This window comes from Eptesicus fuscus, chromosome 2, assembly GCF_027574615.1.
Source record: "Eptesicus fuscus isolate TK198812 chromosome 2, DD_ASM_mEF_20220401, whole genome shotgun sequence".
NCBI lineage: Eukaryota > Metazoa > Chordata > Mammalia > Chiroptera > Vespertilionidae > Eptesicus > Eptesicus fuscus.
In genome coordinates this window covers 73,096,179-73,106,289 of record NC_072474.1, presented here as the reverse complement: position 1 = coordinate 73,106,289, position 10,111 = coordinate 73,096,179, and the positions used below count along the sequence as shown (strand labels likewise).

The 10,111-nt window shown below is 39.7% G+C and overlaps 1 non-coding gene across 1 annotated transcript; it reads left to right on the top strand.

The window, feature by feature from the left end:
- The first annotated feature begins 9,272 nt into the window (after positions 1–9,272).
- On the top strand, positions 9,273–9,414 carry LOC129147363 (small nucleolar RNA SNORA21). The gene has a single exon (XR_008554742.1). It is a non-coding gene; the product is annotated as a small nucleolar RNA SNORA21 (small nucleolar RNA).
- Positions 9,415–10,111: the final 697 nt, after the last annotated feature.

Below are 10,111 nucleotides of genomic sequence, written 5' to 3'. Positions count from 1 at the left end.
TGCACACAATGTAAATATATTTAGCACTGCTGAACTGTACACTTAGAAATGTTAAGATGGTAGATTTTAGTTACGTGGTTTTTCACCACAATTTAAAAGAAGTGTTTAGGGATGAGTGATAAATATGTAGATTTGATAAATGTATAAGAAGAAAAGCAAGAAAGATCAAATTACGTAGTAATTTAAGTAACTTGAGGGTCTGGGATTGAATATATGGGTTGAAATCTGTGGATAATCCTTGAATCTCATTATGACCAGTTGGAACCATTTCACCCATGAAATCCACATTCATTTTGATTATTTTTTTTTTTTTAAGAGAGAAGATGGTTTCTTACCCTAGTGATTGGATTGATTTTTATTTCCTCTACTCTATTTATTTCCTGGAGGCAAATCACAATTGGTTAAGTATTCAGGCTCTGGCATCAGACCAGTTGGTCACATTGCTTTGCCATTGATGGCTGTGGTCTTGGGCAAGCGACTTGACATCCCTGTGCCCCTCACCTGCAAAGTAAGCATAACAATCGCACTGATCTCATGAGTAATTGTGAAAAATCAAGTGCGTTGGTATATATTGACAACAGTGCCTGTCTCGTGGTAAGGACTTAGTAATTGTTAGTTTATTACTACTTTTGGAGTGATGCCTGCCAATAAGATAGATAAGATACTGCAGGCAGAAAGGACAGTAAGAAGAAATGAGGTGTTGGCTGTATGCCAAACACTATAATCATCCCTTGAATAAATGAGAATTGACAGTTTGTAATGTCATTGACACTAGTCTGAAGTCTCATGGAGATGTTTCATTTGATTTAATATGTCTAGACAAATGGTTCTTCCTTCCAAATAGAATATTTCTTAGCTTATTAATTCATAATTATAAAGATTAAGAAAAATCTGTAGGGATAAATTTATAGAATATGCGTCTATATCTTTAAAGGAAAGGAGGCTTAAAGGTATAAATCCCTGTTGATTTAAAAAAATAAATATAATTTCTCATCATTTGGTGGATATTCAACTTTCTTCTTTTATACACACACAAACACATACCAACTAAGCATAGGTCACTGTCTATGAAATGCACTAAAAAATGTTGAGATCAGATCATTTAAAGAATAAACTTGCTTTTTATCTTTCTGCAGAGGTAAAGGAAGGTCTGGAAATGGGATAGTGATGCAAAATTTGCTACTTAAAATTCTCCATGAATCACTTCATGGTCCCCTAACAACTTTGTATTTCTGAGGACTGCATAAAAGCCTTTTTTTTTTCTTCTTTTTTTAAATTAAATTTTTATTGTTGAAAGTATTACATATGCCCCCCTTTCCCCCCCCCCCCGCATTGACTCCTTCTAGCCCACCCCTGAAGCCTTTTTCTTTCTGTAGAAAAAATTAGTGCTTACGTTGTATTTTTTTCTTCTTTTCATTTACATTTGAGTTTAAAAAAATTTTGGAAGGTTTCTTTCCTTTGAGAAATTAAAATAATATGACATATCAAGGTTATTATTACAGATATCTAGGTATATTATTGGCCAATTATATCCAGAATTAAAAAAAAAGATTATTGGGAATGAGACCTGATATTAAACAGTTTATCATATTACATTAAAAGGGCCATATTGCATTGTAGAAGCAAATTTGGTTCACTTTTTTTGAGGGAGTGGGTAATAAAATCTTGTGATCTCATTTAATTATTTATCAATTATGATTCTCTTTCCTGTTGTGGTCTTTGCTTTTATTATTATCATCTGGACTTTTCTACTTGAAATCACCTTCCTGTTTTTGGTTCTGTGAAAAGCTAGTTAACCCAGTTAAGTCGGATTCTAGGATGTCTGGATCAGTTTTCCAGATCTTTTGTACCACCTCTGGAGGATTCTAGATGGTACTCAGATAACCATCACTTGGATCTAGAGTAATTGTTCAGACATGACCAAAAAAGTTTTACACGAGATGAATATTTCTCAGCTTTTTTCTTGAGTTTCTAGATTTGAAATTGAGTAGTAATGAGCATCGACTTTAGTAACCCCAGAAACCTTTTGATCTTTTTAGAATGGTTCTATAATCTTTATTCAATGCTAAAAATCTTTAGAAAGTCTCTGTCAAACATTTCCTGCCCAGGGGGTTTATTCTGCGTGATCAGAGAAAGTTGAGTATGAAATGACTTAACATGACCAGGATACACATTTATTTTTCCACGCTCAGTATAGTATGCACACACAAAGGATGCCTCATACTCTTTGTGCTTTGGACCCCCTGTGTTACATTTTTACATCCAGAATGTTTTTCTTTGTAATTTCTCTTGGGAACATTTATTCATTGACAGATCCATGTGGTTTTTAGATTGCTTTCAAATAATATCTTTGTATGCCAGGCTGGCTGCATCATATATTTTTACCACAAAACGCCTTCACAAATGGTTTATCTTTTCATAATTACCTCCTTTTCTCTTTGCTTACTCCTACAGATTTTGGGGTTTGGCTGGCTACTTAAAAAGGATTTATAGTTTATTTGCTTGTAATGATATGAAGGCATAGTGATTCTCCTATGATTCTATACTGTGGTAAATTTAGATCTGTTATTACCATGCTTTATTTAAAATACATAAGTTTTTGTATTCCACCACTGAATCCCCAAACAATTTTCACAATTAAAAATCAAAATGGTACATGATAGCTTAGACCTGTGGTCGGCAAACTGCGGCTCGCGAGCCACATGTGGCTCTTGGGCCCCTTGAGTGTGGCTCTTCCACAAAATACCACGGCCTGGGCAAGTCTATTTTGAAGAAGTGGCGTTAGAAGAAGTTTAAGTTTAAAAAATTAGGCTCTCAAAAGAAGTTTCAATCGTTGTACTGTTGATATTTGGCTCTGTTGACTAATGAGTTTGCCGACCACTGGCTTACACCATTCCTGAGATTCTTTTATCAGGGAGCTAGAAAGACATTTTGGGTCTATAACAGAAAATCCTAACAATAAATTTCTGTTTTATTATTTATTTTATTTATTTCCTCATATTATTGAGGATATACTATCAAAGTAGAGCAGTGACCTTAATGTTGCTGCGTTCTGAAGTTTTAACAACGTGGGTATGTTAAACATGGCTTCCTGATAAATGTGAACTTGAACCGGAAGAGATGGAACCCTGCCAAAATCAAGCAGATAAACTTTTACTATTGCTATCAAGATGGAACATTTGGCAGTGTTCCCCATAATTCATATTTTATTCTTATTCTTTGGTTTGGAATCGTTTTGTCTCCCCACCCTCTCCATCCCCGTAGTGTTCTGTGCAGTGAGCTTTGGTTTCTCACTTGGTTAGATTCAGGGTAAATATCGTCACAATTCTGATTTTTAGCCTCAGGATCAGGAATGGATCTAGGCAAAATGGTGTTTGTCTGGGAAAGCAGCAAGGAAGAGGCCGAGTCCTCTGTGCCTGGGCAGGGAAGGTGGGTCGCCCTTGCTTGGAGCAGAGGGTGAATGAATACCAGTGCTGATCTGAACTGGCCAAAGCGCTCACCAGAAAAGGGAGGAGAGCCCAGAGGTCTGTCCTTAGGACCAAAATTGGGTTCACAAGGCAGAGCCACATAGGGGTGGGGAACTAAGGAATGGGAAAGCATGAGGCAGAGGTTGAGAATAGGTGAATGAGGAGGTGGTGAGCTATATTCCAAAATCTTAATGGTGTGTGTGTGTGTGTGTGTGTGTGTGTGTGCGCGCGCGCGCGCGCGTGCGCGCAGGGCACTAGGGCAATTTTGGGCAGGCCAGGTCACATTAAGGAGATGGGATGGGATGGATACTAGGGAGCCAAGCAGAGTGATTGCCATGAGCTCCTTAGTGCTGGGGAAAGGTATGGGCAGCCCTCTGTGCCCCGGGTTCCACATGGGTGAATTCAACCAACCTCAGATTAAAAACATTTGGGGGAAAAGTTATGTTGCTGACATGTAGAGATGATTTAAAGTACATGTGCAAAGACTGCTACATTTTATACATGGGACTTGAGCATCCTCCAATTTTGGTGTCTGAGGGGGTTCTGGAACCAATCCCCATGGAAACAGAGGGATGACTTTATCTAAAATGAGAGAACTAAGTATATGACCTGCGACATCTCAGAATTCCGTGTTCTGCTACACGCGCTATGTGGCTTGTCATTTGTACCTTTGTTACTCTGATTACTGGTAGTTTTGAATTTTGCCTCACACAGTACTGGCCTGTGAGTGCAGCTCTTGACGTGTTATAAGGAGCTCACAAAGCAGAAACGGGGGCCTGTGTTCTCATTCTGGGGTTGGAGACAGAAGGAGAGCTCGGCTTCCAGGCTAGTGGGCTGGAAGGCAGGACCTTGCTTTGCCCCCACAGGCCCTTCCTGCGGTGGAGTACTGAGCCTTACTGCTCATCAGTTGCTCCTTATATAGTCATTTCTGTGGCCGTCCTTAGGATTGTGCACCTGTGTATTGAAGATATAGTGAGAGATGGAATGGTGAGAAGGGAGTCTCCCTCTCCGTTGCTCCCCAGCAACATCTTTGTGACTATTCATTTGACACTAATACCTTCATCATTTTTCTTTATCTGCCCCCAGGCCCCTGATGTGCCCCAGTGCATGTTGGGATTGGCCTGTGGAGACCTCAGTTGTGAGGGGCTCCCTCTTCGGCACAAACGGATCCTGTACTGAGGGCGAGGAGTGCCTTCCGCGGTGGCCTCCTCACTTGGTTTACACAACCTGTACACAGCACTTCAGAGAGTGTATCATCCTCAGCCTGGGATGACGCTGGCCAGCAGCTGTTAGAAAAACGATGGCCCCCTGGGGAGGGAAGAGCACTGAGAGGGAAAGGTTGTTCAGGCCACCCCGGGTCTGCTGTGGATTTTCCAAGCTGTTAGCGTTTCGGATCAAAAAGTTGGTAAAATGATGGATTCATTTATTAAATCTTTTAAATCTTTTTCATGTCACAGAACGCTTAGTGAGTAATGATGATTTGGGGCACACTACGTAAACAATCCAGACACCTTGTGGCTTGGAGGGGACTGGCGTGGAGCTCAGGCCCTGCCTGGTAGCCCCCAGGAGTGAGGGATGGACATCTCAGACCATCTGGAACTTATTCCCAGACACTGGTTGGGAGCCATCAGGATTCACATTTGACACAGTAGCAGCTTTATCTGGTGAAATAAATTCTCTACTAGGAACTTGCTTCTGCTATGACTTCTTTATGTGCTTAGAACCTCCTTTTGTCTGTCTCGTCTTTTCTAGACCCAGTGTAATACCTATCTCCTTCTGAGCAGCTAGGCATGTTGAGGAAATAAGGAGTATGAAGCTCTTTGAGTACCTTGAATGTAATACCCTATGTATGATTACAGTGGTATCATACAATTTTGAAAGTCATTTTGTCTGTCTTATCCTCTACTCAGTCTTGTATAGAGTAGATTAAAACATCACAGATGGGCAGGTTTTTTTTTTTTTAATTAATTAATTTGCTTTTGACTGCTTTTATTGGTTTACTGAGAACTTTGTATTCTGGTCCTGTCCAAGATGCAGATGGTTATGCTTTCAAAACATCTTAAATGTTTAATAGCTCCTATCTAAACTAATGAGTACACTGCTCTCCATTTCACCATTTTAAACAACATCGCTTTGGTCCCTGAGAGGAAGGTGATGCGTTTCCATTGATACTCGGGGTCTGATCCTCCAGGGAGCCTCCATCCCCTGGTACGGTTCCCAGGTTACTAAGGAGGGAGGGCAGTCAAAAGGACGCTGTGCTGGGTACTTCCCTGGCCAGTAAGGGAAGTGGGTTTCTGAGTCAGACAGATCTGAGTGAGAATTAGCATCCTTCCCCTTTGAGGCTCTGCCTCTTCAGGCCGTTCTCTCTATGGACTAAGACTGGGTTTCTTGTAAAATGGAGCTAGTAGTAACCGTAGCACCTGTGTGGTGTTCTGAAGAGCGTAAGCAATCCCTCTATAGAGACTGGCAAGTAGTGGGTGCACAACAAAGTATACATATAATTATTATTGGTAATTTCTTAGTGTCAGTAGTTTTACTCCACAGGAGGAATTGTTACCACTCATCTACCGAGTTTGTCATTTCCATTTTAGGAAATCATTCATTTCAGAAATGTAGTTCTTGCAAGGCTATGTTAGTAAAGATGCTGGGATGCACTGTTTTGTCTTTCTTTTCTTGCCTCCATCCTTCTCAGTCACTTCTCTTTGTTATTTTTCTTTTATTCTGATTTTTTTTTTAAAAAAATTGGCATTTGGAGTCATTGTCAACTTTTTTCCTGGTCAAAAAAATTACGCAATGAGGTCTGTGTTTCCCAGGGTGACCACCTTTCAAAACTCCTCCGCTGGCTTGTTTCCAGTCCTCCCCACATTCCCAGTCAGTCCTCTGAGCATTATCAACACGTTGAGAAATTTGACCTCTGGTGTATCAAGAGGTACGTGTTTGACATTTTCTCTCTTTGATGCCTCTATACTTTACAGAAACGATTAGAGGGAAACTTCTCTCATCCTTTGTTCCTGGCTCCGACCCTGGGACTTAAGCTTAGAAAAGGCCTTGGAAGAACTACCTGGTAGTCTTGTTTCACGTCAAGGAGGCGGCAGGAGTGAGAGTGTTGGAATCGGGCAGAGCTGGCAGTTGCTGGCAGGGTGACCTTCCTGAACTTGTGCCTCTCTGGGAAAGGGAAGGACCTGCTGCATAGTAATACCAGCTGCCCACGTAGTCGGGAGCTCTATGCCAAGCACCTACCACCAGTTTGCTTTTGTGTGTATTTTCCCATAGCTTCCCCACAATTGAACAGTGTTCTCATTACTAAGCCCATTTTTCAGATGAGGACATTGAGACTTAGAGTGTCAATAACTTGAATTACATTCATTTTGTGAAAATTCTTTACTAATTTATTTTAGAGAAATTGTGTGAGTGGAATCAAGTCAGGAGAATCAGAATTGGGCAAGAAATACCATTTTAGATTTGACCAAACATCCAAGTTTCTTTTTTTTTTTTTTTAATAGACTATTATTGCTGAGATTGACTAATAAGAGGCTTCTGCTAATGAATGGACCATCAGCGCTAATGACAAAAAAGTGCACATCAGTAGTATAATGAAGCAGTCCATGGTTTGGCTACTAACAAAATGACATTTATGGATAGCGTGGATAGTTTTTATCCATAGGTGCTTATTATATGCTCGCCTTTCAAATCCCAATGTAAACAAAAATGATGCTATGAATGTAACAGAAATGGGCCGCGCTCAGCTGGTCATCATTTGTACTTAGCTGGCCTTTCCCGGTGTTGACTTTGATTTTACGGAATTGTAAGCACGGGCAGGAAGACTTACAAAACTGACTCGAGGTCTCCATCAAGGCTGGACCGTGGTGGTGACAATCTGACTGCACTATTTTGGACTTTTCCTTTCAGCTTGTCTGCAACTAGTAGGCTGGGAAGACGGTGGAAGCGAAAACAAATGGAGATTGGAGGGAAAGTAATCTTAACTTCTCTTAAAACTCTTCTTGGCAAAAGGAATTTTCTTGTGATATTTCTTTCTTTTTGTTTTCTTTTAAAAATTAAAAATTTTCTGTCTCTTTAAACTTTTTTTTCTTTTTTTGTGCGTGTTTTTCTGTTGTCCCTTCCCCCTTATTTTTCTTTCTTTTAATATTTAAATGAAGCTATCATTCTTCCTTTGTAACTAGTGGCTTGTGTAATTGATTGAACTTGGTAATAGTTCACAAGCCAGTCCCAGGTCTCCATAGAGTGAATGTTAGCACACTGAGCAGAGCTTTAAAACTGATTGATGTGTTCCTTTGGCCTTAGCTGCCATGTGTTTATCCAGATCATTGATTTTTGAGATGAGGAGAAAAGCAAGTGTAAAAAAGTGCCTTAGACAATAGTGTACGTAATTTTTTCTTGGAGTAGGTTTGTCTCAACTGATTGTGGTTAATTTTATTTAACTGGTAATTATCTTCTAATTTCAGTTATTTGTCTGATGACCTTTCTAACCAAATGCATGCTGCTTCTAACTTATTTTTGGAATGCCATCGTTATCTACGGTTGTTTGAAACTCAAGATATATTTCTCCATAGAGAACAACATTAGAATGATCAGGGGTCCTCAAACTTTTTAAACAGGGGGCCAGTTCACTGTCCCTCAGACCGTTGGAGGGCCGGACTATAGTTTAAAAAAAACTATGAACAAATTCCTATGCACACTGCACATATCTTATTTTGAAGTAAAAAAACAAAACGGCAAAAACACCCGCATGTGGCCCACGGGCCGTAGTTTGAGGATGCCTGTTAGAATGATGATTAGGGTTACATTTGAGCCTACACAAGTCTAGTCACTCATTATGTACCTAAAACAATACTTTTAGCATTATACCATTATTAGTAATTTTATTTATTTATTTATTTTAAATACATTTTTTATTTCAGAGAGGGAAGGGAAAGGGAGAGAGAGATAGAAACATCAGTGATGCTCGCCCCACATTAGGGATCAAGCCTGCAACCCGGGCATGTGCCCTGACCAGGAATCGAACCACTACCTCCTGGTTTATAGGTCAATGCTCAACCACTGAGCAACACTGGCTGGGAAGTAATTTTATTTTTTTAGAGAATTTTTATGAGTTTTTTGAGCCAAACATGACATATGCCAGGGAGCAAGATCTCAAATGCTCCAAAGAATGACAGTTTTGCAGCTTCTTTTATGCATTTGAAATTAAGGAGGTAGGAAAAAGTATGGCAGGGATTAGGTTACAGGATTAACAAGATTATATGCTCTCTTGAGGGTGGTTACAGTTTATTTATTCATTTTTATTGAATTTATTGGGGAGACATTGGTTAATAAAATTATACAGGTGTCAGGAGTATAATTCTATAGCTCATCATCTATATTTTGTATTGTGTGTTCACCATCCCAAGTCAAGTTTCCTTACCTAGATACACAGAAACAATGAACAAGGCTTACTTAAGGCATTTACTAAAGAAGTTATAGGCCTGGGGCATGACTAGCCACTATGATCTGCCCAGTTAGGAATTTATGATCAGATCACCCTATGAGGTTACTTTCTATAGAAACCCCTCCCCCTTTTTCTTTCATCTACTTCCCCTTTTGGTCATATATTATTAGTAATTTTAATACTATTGACTGATAATCTACATGGGTTCCATCACTATATGACCCTGACTACTCGCTTACATTTTATTTTAAATTTTTTTATTATTTTTAAAATTTATTTATTTATTGTCTAAAGTTTTACATATGTCTCCTTTTTCCCCAGTTGACCTCCCTCCCGCCCCAGCCATTCTCACCCTGGGCAAGCCCCCACCACCCCAGTGTCTGTGTCCATTAGTTACGCTAATATACCCACTGAGCCGTCAAGAAAGGGCAAAGTAAAAACACCGCTTTTGGGTGAAGCAGCAGCATGTTGTGTTGTTTTGCTTCAATTGGTGGTGTGACAAGGTGAAAGAAAAAAAAAAAAAAGAAAAAAAAAAGTTACGCTAATATGCATGCATACAAGTCCTTTGGTTGCTCTCTAACCCCCCCCTCCCCCCCCCCCCCCCCCCGCCATTTGTCTCTGGATCTAGTATTGTTTATCATATTATGTTGATCATTATATCCCACATATGAGTGACATCATGTGATATTTATCTTTCTCTGACTGGCTTATTTCACTTAGCATGATGCCTCCAGTTCTATCCATGCTGTTACAAATGGTAAAAGTTCCTCTTTTTTTATAGCAGCATAGTATTCCATTGTGTAAATGTACCACAGTTTTTTAATCCACTCATCTGCTGATGGGCACTTAGGCTGTTTCCAAATCTTAGCTATTGCAAATTGTGCTGCTATGAACATAGGGGCGCATATAGCCTTTCTGATTGGTGTTTCTAGTTTCTTGGGATATATTCCTAGAAGTGGGATCACTGGGTCAAATGGATGTTCCATTTTAGGTTTTTGAGGAAACTCCATACTGTTCTCCACAGTGGCTGCACCAGTCTGCATTCCCACCACCAGTGCACAAGGGTTTCTTTTTCTCCTCATCCTCGCCAGCACTTGTCCTTTGTTGAATTGTTGATAATAGCCATTCTGACAGGTGTGAGATGGTACCTCATTGTTTTGATTTGCATCTCTCGGATGATTAGTTATTTCATAGTTTTCAT